This window comes from Eulemur rufifrons, chromosome 8 (genome assembly GCF_041146395.1).
Source record: "Eulemur rufifrons isolate Redbay chromosome 8, OSU_ERuf_1, whole genome shotgun sequence".
NCBI classification, from domain to species: domain Eukaryota; kingdom Metazoa; phylum Chordata; class Mammalia; order Primates; family Lemuridae; genus Eulemur; species Eulemur rufifrons.
The window spans coordinates 77,241,255-77,263,161 of record NC_090990.1 but is presented as its reverse complement, the minus strand read 5'-3'; the positions used below and the strand labels follow the sequence as shown (position 1 = coordinate 77,263,161).

The following is a 21,907-nucleotide window of genomic DNA, read 5'->3' as shown; positions in this document are numbered from 1 at the left end:
ATTTATGTTAGAAAAAATAAATTCCAATGTGGGTATCAATTAGTTGAATGAAACATTATAATCAAAGGAATCATGACTTTTAAGAAATAGTTTTAATTTTATTAAGTTTGTAATATTCCAATAAAATAGTTACATTAATACATGTGGTTTTACTTTTCTGTTTATTGTGTATCTCTCATAGTAGAATGTAATCAAAATGAAGGCAAATATGTTGTTATTATTCACTCATTTAATAGGTGTATAATTGTCATAGAATGATTTAGATATAGTACACTTTATTCAACCACTTATTTCTTGAGGGACATTTGGCTTTTACAAATTCTTGTCACTATAGAATGTTCATATTTTGTGTCCTGTACCATTATTTCACACTTCTCTTCTAAAAGTGTGATTATTCATACAAAAGTGTAAATATTTTTGCTACTCGAGAAGCTGAGACAGTAGGATCACTTAAACCCAGGAGTTGGAGGTTGCAGTGAGCTGTGATGATACCACTGCACTCTAGCCCAGGCCACAGAGTGAGACCCTGTCTCAAAAAAAAAAAAAAAAAAAACCAAACAAACAAACAAAAAACTGTACATATATAAATTATATTTATAATTTCAAGAAACACTGCTCACACAACCAATAATGTAAGAGAGCATCCATCCCTCCCCCTACCTCAAACCTCCAGCACTTGATCCTGTCAATCTTTTAAGTTTTTTGCCATATTTGCTAAATCATGTGGGCAAAAAATGGAATCTCATAGTTCTCATGCGCATTTTCCTGACTGAGGTTGAACACTCTCTCTCATCATTATTGATATTTGCTTTTCTTCTTATATGAAATGACTGTGCACATCCTTTGACTATTTTTCTATTGAGTTATTTGCCTCTATCATTTTAAAGAGTACTTTTGTACATAGAAGATAGTAATCTTTAACATATCAGTTTTTCATATTACATTTTCTTTTGGCTTATTTTTTATAACTTCTTAAAACTAAAGTTCACTTCTGGCGAAGTAATATGTACACAAGCTTGAACATTAAATAATGCTAAAAATATTTTGATGAAATTCAGCGGTTCCCTGTCTCACCTTTTCACACTCTTGCTCTTGCAAAGGAATACTTTCAATTCTTACCATGTTTGGGTTTTTAAATCCATGCTTCTGAGTAATATGATTACAGTGCATTTTTTTCCCACTTTAACCATGTTCTATTGGCTTCCTGTTATATATGACAATTATTAACTTTTCCTGTGTATGTCATCTAATTTGTTACAAATGTGTAAATACTTTTTCTACACATAATTCTAAATATTCTGTCCATGTCATTCTATCTTCTGAAGACCAGCCTTTCCTGTTCCAATCTAGACTCCTGGCATTTCTGAGTCCTCAAATTACTTTATGCTATTCTCCAGGTTGCCTGTATCACATTTCTTCCTTTCTTGGCTTGATCTTTTATTTTCCTAAAACTAATCCTCCAGGACTGTTCAGAAAGGGTGTGTAGTAGGTATATTTTTAGAATGCTTGCAGATTTATAATTTCTAGAGCAAAACATTATTTTTCTTCAAAAATGTGAATGCACTGATCCTTGCTTTCTAGCATTTAATGCTGCTACTGAAAAATATGTTCTTCAGGCATAAAGAAATGGAAGAAAATCAGGAAGGTGCAACATCTATATTAGGGAAGAAAGGTTTTCCAGAAATTCTCAGATTATTTGACTGTGGACTTGCGCAGTTGGAAAAGAGGCTGCCTGATGTAGTCTCTCAATTTAGGGAAACCATCAGCTCTGGGATCTGTTCAATCTCTTTTACCTTGCTAGCCTATGACTCCCTCAGGGGCAGTCTAGCTTTCATCCTCTGATGTAGCTACATTTCATTAATTACAGATTACTTAGTAACCAAACTCAACAACGAGGTACAGGTGTCCGGTGAGTAGAGTGTGACTTTCATTTATCTTGGATCAGGTATGGGATTTTGTTGCAAGGAGGATGTGGCCAAAGGTCAAATCTTTGCACATCTCTAAGAATAGAGCAGGGGTCAGCAAACTGAGGTGCACAAGCAAATTTGGCCACCTGCCTACTTTTTTGAGTAAAATTTTACTGAAACGCAGCCATACCCATTGGATTGTATTGCCTACAGTGGCTTTCGTGCTAAATTGCAGAGTAGATTTGATGGAAAGAGACCCAAAAAGAGTAAAGTATTTGCTAAATTTTTCTTTACAGATAAATTTTGCCAACCTAGGAGCTAGAGAAAAAATATGGATCTGCTGTTAATTCTTTTTTCCCAATATATTAAGAATATCAATCCATGCTAGCTATGTTGCAAGTGTTTTTTTTTTAATTTTACACTTGTCTTTTTCCAATTATATGCGTTGTAAGTATAGATATTTTGAATTTTTAGTCTAGGTTGTCCTATTCCATTCACTCATTTATTTGTTCCTTTCTTTATTTACTCATTCATTCATTCACTCATTCATATATTGTCATTGCTTTTATATTTAGAAAGTTTTCCAACATTTAAAGTTGAGGCACATAATAACATTTGTTCTTCATGTCCATTTGTTTACTTTTATGTTGTTAATTCATCTAGAGTTTATTTTGGTATATGGAAAATCATCATAGCTTAAGCTTATTTTTCACTAAATTATTTATCAATTGTCCTATGATAATTCATATTTCTCCATTGACTGACTATTATAACCTAACTATGTATCAGATTCACACACATCATGCCCACTTATAATGGCCTTCTGTTTTGCTCCATTGATCTTCCAGATTCATCTTCTGATAGGACCATAGTATTTACGATTTTTATTATGTTTGTTAATATTGCTAATATATATTATTTCCTTTTTATCCTTTTCTTTACAACATTTTCATAGCTTTTATTTTCTTATTAGCTAGATAATCAGTACCAAAGCTTTTCTAACTCCTTTATTTTCAAAGGTAAAAGTTGGAATCATTTTTTTTACAATTCCAAAAGTTGATGATAGGAATTTATATTGTAATTGCATTTTGTTGATGAATTATGGAATTCTATATAAGGAAAATACAAAATATTTGTTATACTCATGATATATATCATTCAGATTAAATAAAAAATTAGGAAAGATACTCAAAATGCCAAAATTAAATGTCTGCATTTAGTTTCTATATTATATCCCACCATAAAACTTTGTGCCTAAATACGAATAATACATATCTCTTATATTCATCATTCATTTTGCATTTATTAATCTTAATTGATAGTAACATACAGAAATGTCCCTTTGAATTATTATTAAATGAATAAATGAATGAATAACATTGTATATTAAAAATGTCTCAGAACTAGAAGGAGTAATATTAATCTGTAAGTCTTTTTTAAGCAAAGCTGACTTAATACCTAACCTCTCTAATCAAAGAATACCAAATATATAAGAATTATTAGAGGTAGTCCCCAGAAATTTAAAATCTGAAATATGTCTGACAGAACTCCTGATCTATATTTAATTCTAAATTCATTTTTGGTATGTTTTCATATATTTAGTCAAACATTGAGAGTGTATATAACTGGACTATATTGGCATTTGGATTTCATTGTGTTAATGTCCATATTTGTGCTTAGAATACAAGTTAATTACATTTCTGTTCTTTCTGCCTGGACAGCATTGTTCATCATTAGAATATTTTATTTTAGAATTGGACTGTGTCATTTCCATGACTTTTCACCAGTATTTAACATCTGTTCAAAAAGTCAGTAAATGGTTTCATTTTGGATATGTACCCAGAAGTGCGATTGCTGGATCATATGGCAGGTCTATTTTTAATTTTTTGAGAAACTTCTATACTTTTTTTCCATAACGGCTATGCCAATTTACATTATTACCAAAAGCATACAAGGTTTCCCATTTCTCCACACTTTCATCAGCATTTGTTATATCTTGACTTTTTGATAGTAGCCATCCTAAAAGGTGTGAGTTGATATCTCATTGTAGTTTTGATTGCATTTCCCTGATGACTGGGGATGTTGAACACCCTTTCATTTACCTCTTGGCTATTTGACTATCTTTGGGGAAATTCCTATTCAGGCCTTTGGCCACTTTTTAAAGAGATGCCTGCTCTCCTATGTTCATTGCAGGATTATTCACAATAGTCAAGATAAGCAAACAACCTAATTGTTCATTGATGGATGATAAAAGATAATGTGGTACATATACATAATGGAATACTACTCAGCCATAAAAAAGAAGAAAATCCTGACCTTTGCGACAATGTGGATGAACTAGAAAATATTATGCCAAGTAAAATAAGTCAGACATAGAAAGACAAATGTTATACTGTACTGTATGATCTCACTAATTTTGGAATCTAAAAAAGTTGAACTCACAGAAACAAAGAGTAAAATGGCAGCTGCTAGGGGCTAGGGGTGAAAGGGGTTGCAAATGGGGAGATGTTGGTCAAAGGGTACAAACTTTTAGTTATAAAATGAGTTAGTCATGGGGATCTAATGGATAGCATACTGACTATAGTTAATAATACCATATTGTATACTTGAAATTTGCTAAGGGAATGTTAAGTATTCTCACCACACACACAAAAAAACAATAAATTCCAACTATGTGAGGTGATGGATGTGGTAATTAGCTTGATTGTAGTAATCACTTCACAGTGTAGTATACATATTACAAGATGTCACACTATATATGTTAAATATATACAATTTTGTCAAAATACCTAAATAAAACTGGAAAATCATTTAAAAATTCAGTAAATTATTTGGGGGGCATTTTACCCTATTTTCCTCTCTTTTTAGGTCTATTCATGTTAATACAATTGGGGAAACCATTGGGGTTTTATGATCAAATTTCTAAACCCTTCCCTTAAAGATAAATATTTATTAGAAATAGGTAGCCATACAAATACAAAATATCAGTTGGAATTGGACTTATAGGCTTACTGGCTGCCATCTGTTTATTCTATTTCTCAATCTTATTATCAATTAGTGCCCTAGCCAATATGTATGTAAGTTTTGTTTTGGTCACAACAACTGAAATCTAAGTGAAAAATATAAGGGGTTATCCCTCAGTTTCCAAAGATAAGAAAGCAACTTGCCTAAGGAAGAAAGTATACTAAAAATTGGAACCATGTCTGGACTCTCTCAGAGGTGATCCCCTCCCAACCTATCAAAAGTTGTGTAGGGAAGAGTGAAGGTGGGGGGCCCTGCAACCAAGTGGATGATGGAGAGAAATGGCAATTGTCAGAAGGGGAATGCTGGGTAGATAACTCAGTAGGTGTCTACTACACTATCCTCAAACACTTTATTTAAGAGGAACTCTCCAGAGAGAGAGAATTACCTCTTTAAATAGCTTTGGATGTTAGAAAGTACAATTGAAATGCTTCTAAGTAGTTTCTAATTATTGTGCAGGTTGTCTCATCTTAAGGTGATTCAGAAAAATTCTAAACTCCCTCTCTATCCTTCAGATAAGTGACAGGAGTTTTTGTATGTCCCTTCTTTTACCTTATCCAAACTAAAATATGCTTAGTGTTTTAGCTGTTCCTCATATGACCTGACTTTAAGTCTCTAAACCTTTTTTTTTTTTTCCCAATTTCCACTGAAAGTGTTTTAATTTGCTGAAAACTGGAGACAGTACTCTGAACAGCTCTGAAAAAGAGCAGGAGAATCACATCCCATACTAATTTACTGCTAATATGTTTATTAGTTTTTTATGTTGCTCCTTTCCTTTTTTGACCTCCTTTTATGTTTATATTGAAATAAAAGCTCCGTAGTATTTTAATAAGCTTTTCATCTGGTAAAGTGTGCTATCTCTATCTTGTACTTGTATGTTTGGAGTTTTAGATCCCATGTAATAAATAATTATATTACAACATCTCTTTGGATCTTAATTCTGTAACCAACATATTTAGTCTACCCCCTGACTCTAGCTATTTTTTCCCCTGTCCTGGGATCCCCACCTTTATCTTTATGATCTCCCTATTAACCTATTTAACTCCTTTAAAACATTTTGAAGACAGAGACAGTGCAATTTGCAACTTTTGGGGAAACTTTATTGATCTCATTATACACACTTACATCAGTGAAGTAATCATCACTAGCTCTGTTCTTACATTAAGTTTTCAAAAAAATGTAAGGTCTAAACCTTTTCTGCGTTATAGCACTCAACAGTCTCCAGCTCAAATCCTTTCTCTTTATCAGGTCAAGTAATGTGGCATGTTATCGGGGGAACTAATTCAGAAACCTTATAATCCTTTTGTGGGTCCAAGTGTATCACTATTATGTGCAGCTTCAGCAAATTACCACTTGGGAGCCCTCCTGAAGCTCAAAGTTCTCCCAGTATTTTGGTGCAGTTGTACTAGTTAGAAGTATATGTACCCTCCTCAATAACTAGTGTCAATTCACCAAAGATAAAGTATACCTCAGTATCATATTACATATATTACATCAATAGGGAGGATAAGAAATGTTAATGCACAGAAGAAAACCATGAAATCATAACAAACATTTGTATTGTGCCATACGTTGTTTTAAGCGCTTTAAACATCCCTTGTTTTACATTACCCAAGCTAAATACACTTTCTTCTTTTTCCTTATTTAATGCTTATGACAGTAACTTTTTGAGATGTTATCTCTATCTTCATTTTACCAATGAGAAAAGTGAAATAGAAAGAGGTTGTTACTAGTGTAGGCACAAATAATATGATGAAAGAATCAGTAAGTGAACCGGGTAATTTGACTTCCTTCATTCTTTTTTAACCAATACACCATACTGCCTCTTCCTATCAAAAAATAATTCCAAAAATCAGGGAAAATAGATGAAGTAAGTTTGGAATAATCAATATCGACCTGTATCTGTCAACCTGGTCTCTCAGTCTCTTGGAGTACCTTCTAATTCCTCTCAATAACATCAGCACATTTAATAAATATGATCTCTCTATGTCTCTATTTAGATTTGTATAGCTATTTGTTGGTTATTTGTAAAAAATGATGAAAATGACCTGGCTGAGGGCTTTTGTATAATATCAGGAACGCTCTTCCATGTAAATATGCATTTCCATGTAAATTGCTAGCCCATATCCTCCATCTTATCTAAGTAAACATGAATCAGATACCTTGCTGGCTATAGTTCAAATAACTGGAATCTTCCACATTTCTCTACGTATTAGGTTTGTAACCATTTCAAAAAAATAAATAAGATTACTTTGAAATTACTTCCATTATAAAATTGATCCAAGATATTGTAACCCAATTATAAGATCATAATATGGTGCTGTGGTTAGTATCTACAGTCTAAGTTGTAAACCTTTAGTAGAATGTAATTTTATCAAAGAAACAGAAACTTATCAATATCCTAATGAATAAATGTTGACATTCGCTTCTATATAGCTAGTATTAAACAGCGATGCTTATAACTATTGTTTTATTTTCACTCCCAGAGAAATCAGTAATGATAATACTATTTAAGAAAAATCAACAACACCAAAAAGGTTTCTGAGGAAGTAGTGTCATTTTATTTATCTGCCTTTTCTCTTTTCAATTGTAGTTTCCCTTAAGGCTATTTTAGCTGACAAGTTGGACTTTTGGAGGCCTGCATTATAAATCACTCATTCTTTAGCCTTTGGTAATCAGAACCATGAGGTTTTATTACATTTAGATTTATCAGATAAAAGGCTTCTGGAGATCTATGATGTTTATGTAACCCTCACCTAAATTTGACAATAATTATATGTAGTGCTATCAAATATAGGTATTAGCACTGCATTTTTTTCCTAATGAAGTTGTTATATTAAAAGGTAACTCCTTTATACCATTTTTGCAGAAACAATTTCTGCTGATATATGTGAATAGTAACTATCCACAGAGGGCCATCAGGACCATGGAGCCAGCTCTAATTTTGGAGTTTCCTGAAAACTTGTCAAAAGCATCATCATTTTTTAAAGAATATTTTGAACTATCTTCTTCAATAAATTTATTTTTGGAATCAGCTATTATCCATTGATTAGCTATTTCTTACTGTTACTTACCATCAATCATTTTAAGACTTGTGCCCTACTAACCTTAAGAAACAAAATCATCTTTGACTAATTATTTGCCCTTTACCCTTAAAATTTAGTAGGAAAAACAAAATGGTGTTTTAACTCATCTTCTGTAGTCGTCTTTGGCACTCCCTTTAATCCGCCCCTTCACTCTTGGAAGTCTGCAAACTACAGCCCATGGGCCAAATCCGGCCTCTCACTTGTTTTTATATTGCCGATAAGCTAAGAATGATTTTTACATTTTTAAATTGTCTTAGTCCTTTCGGGCTGCTATAATAAAATATCATAGACAGTTAGCTTATAAACAACAGAGATTTATTTCTCACAGTTCTTGAGATTGGGAAGTCTAAGATTAAGGCACTGGCAGATTTGATGTCCAGTGAGAGCCCACTTTCTGGTTCATAGATGGTGCTTTCTAGCTGTGTTTTCACATGGTGGAAAAGATGAGGAGTCTCTCAGGGTCTCTTTTATAAGGATACTAATCCCATTTTTGAGGGCTCCACCCTCATGGCTTAATCACCTCCAAAAGGACTCGTCTTCTAATACTATCACATCAATGATTAAGTTTCAAAATATGAATTTTGAGGGGACAAAAATATTTAGGCAATAGCATAAATGGTCACAAAAAAACAAAAGAAGAATACTTGTTACATGTGAAAATTACATGAAATTCATATAAGTAGCAGTAAGGAAAAATAGCTGGTCAATGCATACATACATACAAAATTCAAATAATAGCGTCCATAAATAAATTTTCTTTGGAACACAGACACATTCATTAATTCTACTTATGACTGCTTTCATGTGACAGTGGCAGAGTTGAGTAGTTGTGACAGAGATCATATTTCCCAAAAACCCTAAAATAGTTATGATCTGACTCTTTATCATATTAGTAAAAGTTTGTTAGCTTCTACTCTGAACAATCTTCCTGCCCTTTGTAAGCCAGATTTTCAGCTTTCTTTCTGGATAGATTCCTCTTTTTTTTGTATTCCAGACAAATCGTTTCCAATGTCCTCCTGTCCATTATGTGTTCAGAGGTCCTAAAGCATTGAGATATGTAAGAAAGTATGAAAATATCTATTTATATTGTTTCTTTTTTTCTGATTTCTATTTTTATAAATGTTTTATCCTAGTTGCATGGTCAGAAGTTCGCTTGTGTTGATGGAGTGCATCAAAAAATTTTAGACCATTGACCTACATAAATATATCATAATCTTTTTTCTATAAAATATCAATGTCCTATAGAATATTAATGGGTAATATATGAAAAAAAAACTTTCAGAATTCAACAGATTTGTGAGATTATGGATTGTAGAAAATTATAGGTAGACTTAGTGCAGGATATCTCAAGGCCTTTAATATGCTTAGGTGTGTTGTGAATCACCAAAAGGAGATCTCTTTTGTGTTTCCCCAAGATGGTTTGGTCACATAACTCCCCACCCATTCCCAAATATCCTAGAGAGCACCCTTGAAAAATGTTTTCTCTTTCATAGGATGTTTCAATGTATTAAGTTTTATTGTACATGTGAAAACACAAATAATTGCAGAGTACTATACAAATATAAACTATTACTCAAAGATGCTTTTATCAATCTGGGCACCCAGAAAGGCATTTAAGTGGCTGAATCCATTGCTACTTAAAATGGATTTATTGTTGTGATAATTGTTGCTGTTTAATTAATTAATTTCAGATATATACTTTAAGTCAGACTATGATTATAGCCCCAAAACTGCCACCATGACGATGTTCCTTCTAACCATCTAATGATCTGCAAAGCTTGTGATAGAGTCTCAAATCAGTATTTTAAACAAAATGGTAGGAAGATTTTGATAGTGAAATCTACAGCAGGAAGCAATTTAGTTTTAGGTCAGTCTGTTACAGCCTTACCAGGTCCATTGCCTGCTGCTCAAGAGGAAGCCAATGCACTGAGACAGCTGGGGTTACAGCAGAGAAAGAGTTTAATATCACAGGCACCATGCGAGGAGACAGGAGGAATTTCTCAAATCCATCTCCCCAAGAATTTGAGAGAAAAGGTTTTTAATGATAGTTTGGTGGGCAAAAGGCTAGGCAGTTGGGCCTGCTAATTGGCTGGCTTCAGGGTGGAACCATAGGGGTGTAGAAATTGCCTTCTTTGCTGAGTCGGATCTTGGGTAGGAGTCACAATACCAGTTGAGTCAGTTCCTTGGTATGTGCCACTGGTCTGAGCAAGTCAGCTGCTCTATCAGAATGCAAAGCCTGGAAGATATCTCAAAAACTAGCCTTAGGTTTCATGAGGGTGATGTAATCTATGGGAGCAATGAAGAAAGCTAAGAATCTTTATGATCATTAGCTATATGACTCCAAAGTTGTAAGCAATTATAGGAAAGCAAGCTAGGAAACGGTGGCTGGTTATATACATATTTCCCCTACCACAGTTCCCACCTTGTGGCCCTTTGTTAATTTCATTATATAAAGGGCATTTTCAAACCTATAATAACCTTTATTTTATGGATATATCCATCTTTCCATTTGCCCACCTCTTTTCTTAATTATAGTTTTGATCACACCTTTTTCAAAAATAGAAGATACCATGATTAAAATAATTCTTTTAGTAATTTAAATGGTGGCATTCTACGTATCATACTGTCTTCTGAAGGATGAGTTGACAAGAAAACATTATCTCAGAATATTTAGTTTGAATCAACAAATCCATTTGCTTTCACCTCTCTCCTCCATGAAATAAATGTTAATCGTTCAATTTTTTTTCTACAGTAATGCTCGAAAAGTGGTCCTGATAATTAAAAGAGTCCTACTATGAATAACATATTTTGAAGTCCAAAATTCTTAGGATTTATTTCTTTGCTTAGTTGATTGTTTCTGTTTTGTTTTGATTTTAATTTATAAAACCTTTCCCAATGAGGGCTATATTGATCATCTTTCAGGAATAACATTATTGCCTCTTATGAAACAAACAAACAAAAAAAACTTGAAAAAATTTAGAGAACATGAACAGGAAGTTTTTCAAATGTCCTTCAGTTTACTTGTTTGCATTTCCTCAAAAGAGACTGGTGCAAAGCAGTTTGGAGTTTAGAATAGCTTTGAAAGCATTTATTGTTCCAAGGCTAATTTTAACCTTGTGATAAAGATTGCTTTTTGTATTTAGTTGAATGTGATATCCAGTAATTGTTTGTCAAGGCTAAGTGCTGTAGGACATAATACATTTTTAAATGGTCTTTTGTAATTATAATACAAGCATCTTTATGACCTAATATATGACAGAATGCTATTGAGTAGGGGTGTTAGAATGAGGAGAAAACAGACTTTAAACTTTATTTTATTTTATTTATTAAATCTCTTAGCTTCTTAACTGACATTTGGGGTAGTTTGACTGAATGAATGATTTTTCATAGCTGTATGTTTTTTATAGATTTTTGGCAGAAATTAACTTTTTTCCTGCCCTCATTCTGTGTATTCCCATTTTAGTCAGTAGGATTTTGGGGAGAAGGATTCCCTAAATTAGCTAAAACAGGTGTGTGTTGCCTGTAGTAATTTTAATATGAGTTTAAGCTTACCTCTGTAGGGCAGTTTTAAACTTTCCCTCTATTCTCTGAAGGTCCAATAATTTGAGTCTAGAATAAATGTGACAGTAGACAGATTAACAGAAAAAAAGGAATACAAATTTACTAAATGCATATGCATGTGAGTCCCACAAAATATAAGACTCAAAGAAGGGTCAAATGGTTGAAGCTTAAATAGCATTTTGAGCTACAGAAACAAACAGGGGCTTGAGGATTCTTAGGGGGAGGTAGTTCCACAAGCAATGGAAGGGTGAGGGGAGGAACTAAACTGGAAACAAAGCTTGTCTTCTTATGCAGATAAAGTCTGTTGGGTAGTGTCCTGAAAAGAATAGGTGGAAGGTCTGTCTGGGCATGGTTTCCTGGGCTTAGAGAACTTTAGTCTCTTCTCTTGTTAATATAGATTTCAGGGAGGGAGTTCACCACAACTGCATTTCTTCTGAGGGAATTTCCCTTAGTCAGATAAGGGAAACTTCAGAGAAAGCTCCTCTCTGCACTTCAGGAGAGAAAGCAGTTGGTGGGGTACAGGGGAAGGTCAGAGAAGCCTTGGTTCTGATGCTGTTTCTTTAGTTCAGAGTACTTGGCATTTCAAAGTGACATACTTTGTTATCTGAGCCCCAACACCTCTAAATCAGAAATTTAGGTCAAGGGTTTCAGACAGCAAGGTCACCAATCAGAAATGTTTCCATGTTGTATGTCTTGTAGTTGTACAGATAAATTGCTTTTTGCTATCCTAATCCATGGTGGCTGAATGTGGTATTAGGGATCACATCACACAGCCTCATCATTTTGTTAGAGGAATGACTAGAATCAGTGCTCTTTCTACAACATCATTCAGAATCATGTATCAACAGAGATGGTAATGTAGAGACAAAACATACCGATCTTAGTTTTAGACTGCTGACTCCAGAATATTACCACCTTCGGGTTTGCAGTTTATCCTTTTTTTTCTGCTTGATAAGTTTGTTGTTTATATTTCTTTTTACACTATAAAATATAGCATGCCTACAAAAGTATACAGTTTAAGATAAAATAAAATGAATACTTTTATTCTCATTTCATAGGATAAGTTATAGAACATAAGCTATTTCTGAACCTTTGATTCTTAATGTGTCCCTCCTTGATTATTGCCTTTCTCTTTCTTTAGGAGGTAACTATTTTAGATGTTGTGATAATCATTTTCTTGCTTTTGTATATATTTTTCACATATGTATCCCTAAACAGTATACTATTTAGTTTTGTTTGATTTTATACTTCATATAAATATAATCAGTTTATATTTTTATGCTACTTGCTTTTTTCTTATGATTGTTCAATATTTTGTTTTTTTTCACATCCATCCTAGTTGAAGAATTAACATTAGTTCATTCAATTTCTCTGCTATATACTGTTTGCTCACCATTTCTTATGTTTGAAGTTTCTTTATTTTATCCTGTTTTTAAATTATAATTTTGCAAGGTATGCAATTCTTAGTTAACCTTTCTTTTTTATATAAGATATTCTATTCTCTTCTGACTTCCATTGTTACTGCCAAGAAGTTATCTGTCAATCTTCCCCTTTTTACAAGTAGTCTTTTCTTCCTTGGGTTATTATTTTTTTTTTTTTTGTTAAGGCTTCTCTTTCTTATTGATGTTTTATTTACCACAAGGTGTCTAGCTATCATTTTTAAAAAAAAAAAATTATTTTCCTCAGTTTATTGGTGTCTGGAATCTGAGGATTGGTATCTCTCATTAATTCTATTAAATCTATTGAAATATCTATTGAAATATCGTCTGTCCCCGTTCTCCCCATTATCTTCTTATGAACTCCAATTAGATTTTTTTTTTTGTTCTTGTTGTTCCTTCATGTCTTTTAACCTCTTTCTTGGTCATATTTTGCATCATATTTGTCTGTGCTGCCTTGCAGGTAACTTTCTCAAATATAGCATCAATTTGACTACTTCTCTTTCACTATGCTTAATCTCTTGTTTGCTCCAAACTATTAGGTTCTTTTCTCCCCAATTATTTTACTTTTTTATTTCTAGAAATTCTATCTGGTTGTATTTTAAATCTTCAAAGTAAGTTTTCAGTTTCTTATTCTTTATTTATACATTCAAGTTTCTCTTTTATTTTTAAGCATATTAAAATTTATTTTATATTCTATGTACAATAATCCCAGTATATGAATTTTTGGCATATCTGATTTTGTAGCTTTTTTTCCTTCTACAGACTCTAACCTATGATATCTTCTCTTTAATATCTTTGGTGATTTTCTTCTACATGGGCTCACATTCCTTGGAAGTTTATTTATTTATGGGAATTTTTGATACCTGGGGTAAAGTTACATTCTTTCAGAAAGGGTTTGAGATTGTTTCTACCATTTATCTAAGGATACTATGACTAGGAACCACTTTTAAACCAAAACTTTTAACTTCAGGTCTTGGGGCCCACACAGGTTTGAATTCTTAAGGGAGACTTATTTCTCTTTCATCTATAATTAAAGCTGAAATGGACACATAACCAACCATTGCTCTCTAATTATTTTCTAGTTCAAAAATTGACAGTATCACATTGTGTTTGTCCTAACTTTGTGCAAATATTTCTAATCTGCCTTCAATCATGCTCAGTCTCTGACTTTATCTGCTGTCTCTGGTGTTTGTAAGCCATGAGAACTCAGTCTTTTGGCTACCAGGGATTGGCAAAACCCTGAGGACAAACACCACCCTACAGCTAGTTTGCCCTTGTGGATCTCTGCTTTTTGGCTATTTCTGATCTCTCAGAAATGTCTTTTTTATATACCAGTACAAGCTAGGCATCTTTTTTTAAATGTCCTGTACAATATTTTTATATGTGCTATATTGCAAGAGATTTCTCTCAATATTTGTTAACCATATTACAGAAATGGGAAACTCCTATCTGATTCTTTTAGATACTCCTTTAAATAGCAGCCATTTCATTTACAGTGCCTTCCTGAGTAGAACCAGAGACTTTATACAGGTTTTATAAAAAGTAAATATTTTTTTAATGTTTATCATTTTCAATGAAAATTCTGTTCTAATACTTGAAGATAATTAATAACTATTAAAATTGAGTCATGCTTACACCTTCACAGCTGCTGTTCTGGGCCTTAAAAGATTTCTTCAAAGCATATCACATGATCATCTTATAAGCAGGCCAGCAGAAATTTCTAAGTTAATTACAGTTTGGCAGAGTGTATCCAAAACCTCTTATCTGAACAGTGAACCCAATAATTTAATCAGTCTGCCTGTTGATTAATCACGTTCTAATCCATCTGATATCAGCACTGAAAAAACTCTTCATCTGTTTCTTGTAAAACTTATCTCTGTGAATGCACAGCTGCTGTGAGCTATTGGTATTAATAACTTGAATAGGAGACAGAACACAATGGATTCTCAAAGCCTGTATAAAAAAGTTTGAATTCCTTAAAACTGTCATTCAAAACTCTCTACAATCTGACCCAACTCTGTTTAATCTTCCCATCTTCATTTCCAGTTGCTTTCCTAGTTTTAGCCCATGAACTAGTAAAAGTCAGCTACCTAAACTCTCACAACTTCTGCTTTGACTGTTTCTGAAGCTAGTCAGTTGATGAATAAATAAATATTTATTTATCAAATACCACATGATAGTCATGTGCTATATTACTTCAATTAATAGTGATGGCTACCCAGCTCAGCAGATAAGAAGGTCAAAGGGCAAAACAAATCACTTTCAGCATCTAGTTTACAAAGTCACAAGTTTTTTTAAAAAGGGCAAGAGGAAAGCCAAAGACTATACAAGTCCATGATCCAGCATTTTATCAGTCATAACTAAATAAAATTCATAAAAATCAATCTTCATATTTCTGCAATGTAAGACATCAATTCCTTTACATGTTTGACACTATCCAAAAGGTCAGGGACACCTGGCATGGGGGGGAGCACTGAAGAACATGTGAGTAAAACTCCTTCCTTGACATACAATAGACACTCAGTCTAGTGAGTTTTCATTCATAAGCCTTACCAGGTCATAAATTGTTTTCCTATTCACTCTAGAGCACGATATGCTGTTCTTATCTGTTTTTCCCTTCTTGCTCCTTTCACTACTTCTACTACTTCTTACTTATATAGGGTATCTATCCATTCAGTTACATCAGCCCAGCCCAAGACTTAGTTGAATACAACTCATGCCGTTGCTGTGTTGACAGTCTTCAACATACCAACATATCAGAATTGGAGAATTCCCAATGTAGTCTAAAACATGGGAGAATTTCAATGGGTTCTTAGAATATTGAACTTGCAAAGTTTGGGGCCACAAGAATAGGAAGTGGATAATTATCATGGTTGATTCAAGACTATGGAGAGTTTTTATTTCACTACATGATCATTTTGTCTGTTTTACAACCATTTTTCTAGTTAATTATACTTTACTAGTGTTCATATTTTATTTTTTCCTTTAAGGTTTCTAAGGTAATCTTACATAGACTGGTCCTGGTGTAGCAGATTCTTCTAATACTATTTGCCGAGTTCTTAATTACTCCATCTTTGTTTACATGAGCATCTTTGTGAATCCTAATTAATTCTATCCTGCTAGACATAGTTCATTAAACAAGGGATGGGGATGAATATCTAACACAACTTGAGCCCATCACAGTCTCTGCTACTAGGGGTTAACATTTGGCCTAGGAAATTACAAGTTTTGAAGAAAGGCTATACCTATAAATTGTAAATGTGAGACCTGTAGGAAACCTATGTACTATCATATGAACTTAGACAGAGGAAGCCCACTGTAGAGAGAGAAATGAAGAGCCATGCAAACAGAAGCAGAGAGAAGAAACAGAAGCATTCCTAACTGAGGTATAGCCGCATTTTCTTTCTTGCTTTATGTTTAATACTCCTTTACCTTAAACCAAATACATCGTACCCCACTTTTTAAAAATATGACTTGTTGACTAGGGCTGGGCACAATGGTTCATGCTTATAATACTAGCACTCTGGGAGGCTGAGGTGGGAGGATCACTTGAGCTCAGGAGTTTGAGACCAGACCGCGTTTCTACTAAAAAAAAAAAAAATAGAAAAAATTAGCCAGGCGTGATAGTGCATGCCTGTAGTCCCAGCTACTTGGGAGGCTAAGGCAAGAGGATTGCTTGAGCCCAGGAGTTTGAGGTTGCTGTGAGCTAGGCCGAGGCCACGGCAATCTAGCCCCGGCAACAAAGCAAGACTCTGTATCAAAAAATAAATAAATAAATACAAATAAATTAAAAATATAACTTGTTCAAGTTGATATGTTTTTCTTACAACTAAAATCTGTTTTAATTATTATTAAATACACCAAATGTTAAGAGGTCACTATTGTTATTTATATCACATAAATATACCTGAATTCTAGTCTCATCTTTAATGCTTACTAGCTGTGCAACTATGGACAAGTCACTTTAATTTCTCTACGCTTCTGTTTTATTAGTAGCAGCATGATGACAGAGTTGTGATGATCAAATGAGATGATATACACAAAAGATTTGTGCTATACATATCTAAATTATTATTATCGTTTTTGCAATTTCAATGCCACAGCTTCTCTGATAATTCATCTTACTTTTCTAGGATAACATTGCTATTCTTACTGCATTTTCCATGTAGATAGACAGATTTATACTTCCTGATAATAAAGGAGTAAATTCTGTCACTCATTCAGGTATCTAGTGCTATCTTTATATAAGACACTAGAATGGAAAAAATGATTTATTAAAAAAAATTACTCATCCTCATTTTGCCCCTCCAAAACATCAAGTAGAAATTATTCTGACCACTATAAAGTTTATTTTGGGGAGTAATCAAATATTAATATACTTAGTTCATGAAGAAAGTAAAATGTTAGAGAGTTCTTTCATAACAGTAGAGTTTCTCTAGAAACTAGGCCACTTTTGAATTTTATTTTACTTTTTGCTATTCCCAGGGTAGCAGTATCCCAGATTTATAATAATGGAATCATACTATGTAACAAGATATTTGTTGTTAGACTTGTTTGCAGAGTGATTCTCCTCTTTTACGGAATAACATATAATTAAATCCTACTTAAATATTTTAGTAGGATTTTATTAGAAATGTGGTATCAATTTGTCCTGCAGTGCATTTCATTTTTGAAATCCTGATTTATAAAATCAAATAATTGGAAAATTTTTTTGACAACAAAGACAATTCACAGCAGATATTTGGAAATTTATAAAAGGAACAAATATCCCTTAGATATTTGTTACAGGTTTTGGGGTAAACTGACAAAACTTTCTCTACAGCTCATAATAATATACACTACACTACCACATAGCTCATTGAACATATTTCTCATTCTACCATGCACTTACACAGTTCAGAAATAAAGCTTTTATATAATTATATATCCCTAATACCTTTGAAAGTCCACCTTGCTCCACCATCCCCAATTTCTCTCTCAGCATCTACCTACTGCAAGAGGTAACCTCTATTCTGAATTATTTGTAGTTATTCCCTTACTTTTATTTATAGTTATATCATGTAAGTATTTGTCAGTAAACAATTGTTTTGTTTTGTGTGTCATTTTCTATATTTTTCTATAACCTGCCCTTTTCATTCAACATGGTTATAAAATTCATTCCTTGCGGTATATGTAGCTGTGATTCAATCTGCAAATTTTATTTTTATTTACTTTCAACTTTGTTGGATCCAGTTCTTTATCTAGTCTTTTACCAAGGCATTTCTGAAAGGTATTCTTTTTCTATTTTTTGTGGCCATTGTGATTACCTTAATTCAGTAGTAACCATGGAAACATAAGTTTTTAGGATAAAAGAAGTTAAGTAGATGAACTTAAACAAATATAATCAGTCTGTTTTCCATTTGAATCTCTTTACTGATGCTGAAAAATCATTATCATCACTTCAAATGTTCAGAGATCACTAACACTTGATTTTATAATGGTAGTTATAATATCACATAGAGACATTACTTAACACTTCCTTTTCTATAACATCTATTTTTAAAAGTCTAAATATTGTTAATGCACTGAAGATTAGAGATATGGCAATATACCTTTTTTATTATGAAGAATGAACTCTTATATACTCTAATTATTTTTGAATATGTTTATTTTGTTATATTAACTCCCTTAAGCAATGCTAATATGACTTAGCTATTAAATATTAAAGCAAAATATTCTCTTATGAAATCATGCTCAAATTCTAGTATTCCCAGGTCAAAAGCTTTAGTAAGTTATTGCCCAATTATTGAAACTCTAACTCTAGTCATATAACCAAGGATAATTGGTTGTATCTATGTTTTCATTTATCTTTCACTTAATTTAAAAATTCTAAGACGTCTCAAGTCAGTGAAGAGGGTTTTTGGCAAAGCAGTAGCAAACATGACTGAATTTGGGAAAGAAAACCTAGAATAAAATTATTACTGGGTGTATATATTGGAATTTTGCCACTTTAACTTGAAGAATGCTACATTTTTCAGTTTCTGTGGTGCTAACAATTGACTCACTGATAAATTCTACACCAGTAGGCTCCTGTAATTTGGGCAGTTATAAAGACTTATCTTTGCTTGAATTAAGGAAAGAGAAAAATGACCTGTTTAAAAAAACAAACTCTATCACTGAAGTCCCCAACCCCCAAGGCCTGGTACCAGTCTGTGGTCTGTTAGGAAACGGGCTGTGCGTCCCTGCCTGAGCTCTGAACACTCCCCACCACTACCGCCACACCCTACCCACCCAACCCCAGTCTATGGAAAAATTGTCTTCCATTGAACCAGTCCCTGGTGCCAAAAAGGTTGGGGACTGCTGATGTTCTGCCTCCATAGCTGGAGGAGGGTTTAAAAAAACCCTTTGATATGGTGTGTACTTCCTGCACATTATTGTGGTTAAGGAGATCATTGACAACCCTCCCATGTTATATTTACACTTTAACACAGGATTATGGAAAAGAAGAATAAAACAATCTAGCATTAACAAGAAACTTAACTCACAATACACAAAGAAAATATCCTTTAAGGTTGAAATTTTACGTCTTGAGGTATCACTAAGGGGGAACATTTTACTAAAGAAGCATTTTCTTGACTGTTCTCCAATTAAATATTTTTAGCTTATTGACTCTTTTTGGCTATTGTGGGTTGCTGGCCTAATTGTTATTAGGAGGGTTTATTGTAAATAGCATATGGCTTAGAATTCCCAGATTATGAGGTTTTTCCTTATTCAATATTGGAGAAACTTCTGTGTCTTTTTTATTTTATAATATTAAAAAATTCCTACACATTTTATGAAGATGTAGTCTTAGCATAGCAAACAACACAGACATCAGAGGCAACGACAGTTGGTTAAGGTTCTAATAGTCTCATCAGCTAAGAAGTACCCTCCGTGTCTATGGATCAGGTTAAGAATTTACATCCACATGAAAAAGAAAAACCTAGGAGTTGGACTGTATCTGAGTGGGTCCTCTCTATTTGGATCATAGAGATCAGCTATACCCAGCAGTTCAGGGCCAGCAGTCAGGAAGGTCTTAGAAACTACAGTGTGATGAAGTTCAAGCATGCTTCCTATCATGGAGACTCCACGGTAGACTGGGATGGGGAGGTGTGTAGCAGTGGACAGTCTGTATCACAGCACTCTGGTACCAGGATCTAGCCATGGTGGGGGATGAAGAGGGAGCTCTACTGAGCTACAGAAGAAGGCGTCCCTGAGGGATCAGAAGAAGCAAGTAAAGACCCCAGTTCTATAGGAATGGACTAGTAGGAAAGGATCTAAGCATAGTATCTGTGCCTGAAATTTGAGCATAAGCCCAAATCCACTAGACTATTCAGCAACAGAATGGGGCCAGCAATAAATGCCTTTGGTTCCCATATTTCCAGACAAGATCTATTCTACTGCCTAGGGTTTTAATCTAGACTCATTCAAGAAACATTACTTGAGCACCTACTAAAGGCCAGGCTAGAAGCTGCATATGTAATAGCAAACCAGATATAGTTCTTCCCTTAACAAATCTTACATTCTAGTGGAAGGTACAGTCAAGAATATAGATAATCACAATAAAGGGCAGTAAAAGTGCCAATTAGGAAGGCAATTATTGTCGTAGTGGCATGAGTCAGAGCATCTTATTAAGACTTAATGGAGTTGGAGAGAACAGAAAGGCTTCTCAAAGGAACTGAAGTCTAAGCTAAGATCTGAAGAATGGGACACTCCTAACAAGAGTTAATACCTCAGTCATACTAGCATTGCTTAAGGAGTAGTGACCCTGCTAACAGGAATCAATTTCGTTGAATAAGCGGAAAGTGCTGCTGCCAGATCAATGAATTACAAAATGGACATTTAAACCAGGTGTCACATCATTTGCAGAACTACCCAGTTCCAGGGTACATGCATGGTGAACTAAACAGAGACTCTACTCTTCACCCTGGCCAAGTACTCCTGTACAGAGAACAACTTGTGCCTCAGTTGGATTTATCTAGGTGGAGAGCATTTAGAGTTGGGGGTAAAGCAGAGGAAAGGAGGACCTCAAGGCTTAAAGGATATGACTCTTGAAAATTGGAACATAGAAGAAAACTAGCCTCATTTGGGTGAAACATTTCTAGAATTATCTTCTCAGACCATGAAAACACCAGAGTACTACCTACCAGGTAAGCTACACAGAGCCACAGAGCCACTCGTAGAAATGCAGAGCCCACATTTAAGCATTTGCCAAGATGAAATTTGACCCACCAGACTTGAGCTTCCTGGAGTAACTCTATTTGTCATTTCACCCATTAGGATTGTGAAACATGGTTTCACAATAGCAAATCAAAGCAAGCTGGTGATGTTCCACACAATTACAATAGAAGTGGAATGGCTTAATTAGTAAAAAATTAACTGGCATGATTCCTATAAGTTAAAATGTACATATTTAAGGAGGCTTATTGTAACATTTATACCATTTATTTTATAATATACTAATTCGAATGTAAAAGTGAATGTAAATTACCAGAAATTAACATGCAATGTGAAGAAAAGTCCTTTTATCCTCTGCAACTGTAGCATTTGGCAGATTCAGGAATAAATAATCTTTTGTGGCAAGGGTATGCCTTATCAAACATATGCAGATCAGCACTAATTAATGCTAATTAAGGTTTCCTGTCTATCTAGTTGGAAAAACGTCCAAATGTTATGAAATCCAGTTAGTATGCCTATTACGCTAATTGTTTTATATGGGGTGGTTCTTAATTAAAATATGTAAATTGACCTTAATTGCTATATACTAATGGGGGTTCATGTTATCTTACTAAAAGTGACAAGATGGTGAGGAGGGGTACTTAAATGACTAATTCTGATAAATCCTTAACTAAATGACCTTTACTCAAAATTAATT

The 21,907-nt window shown here is 33.8% G+C and overlaps 1 protein-coding gene across 1 annotated transcript in view; it reads left to right on the top strand.

Annotated features, from left to right (window-relative positions):
• Window positions 1–21,907, top strand: part of DPYD (dihydropyrimidine dehydrogenase) — a 799,420-nt gene that overhangs the window by 443,485 nt on the left and 334,028 nt on the right. The window lies entirely within an intron of this gene.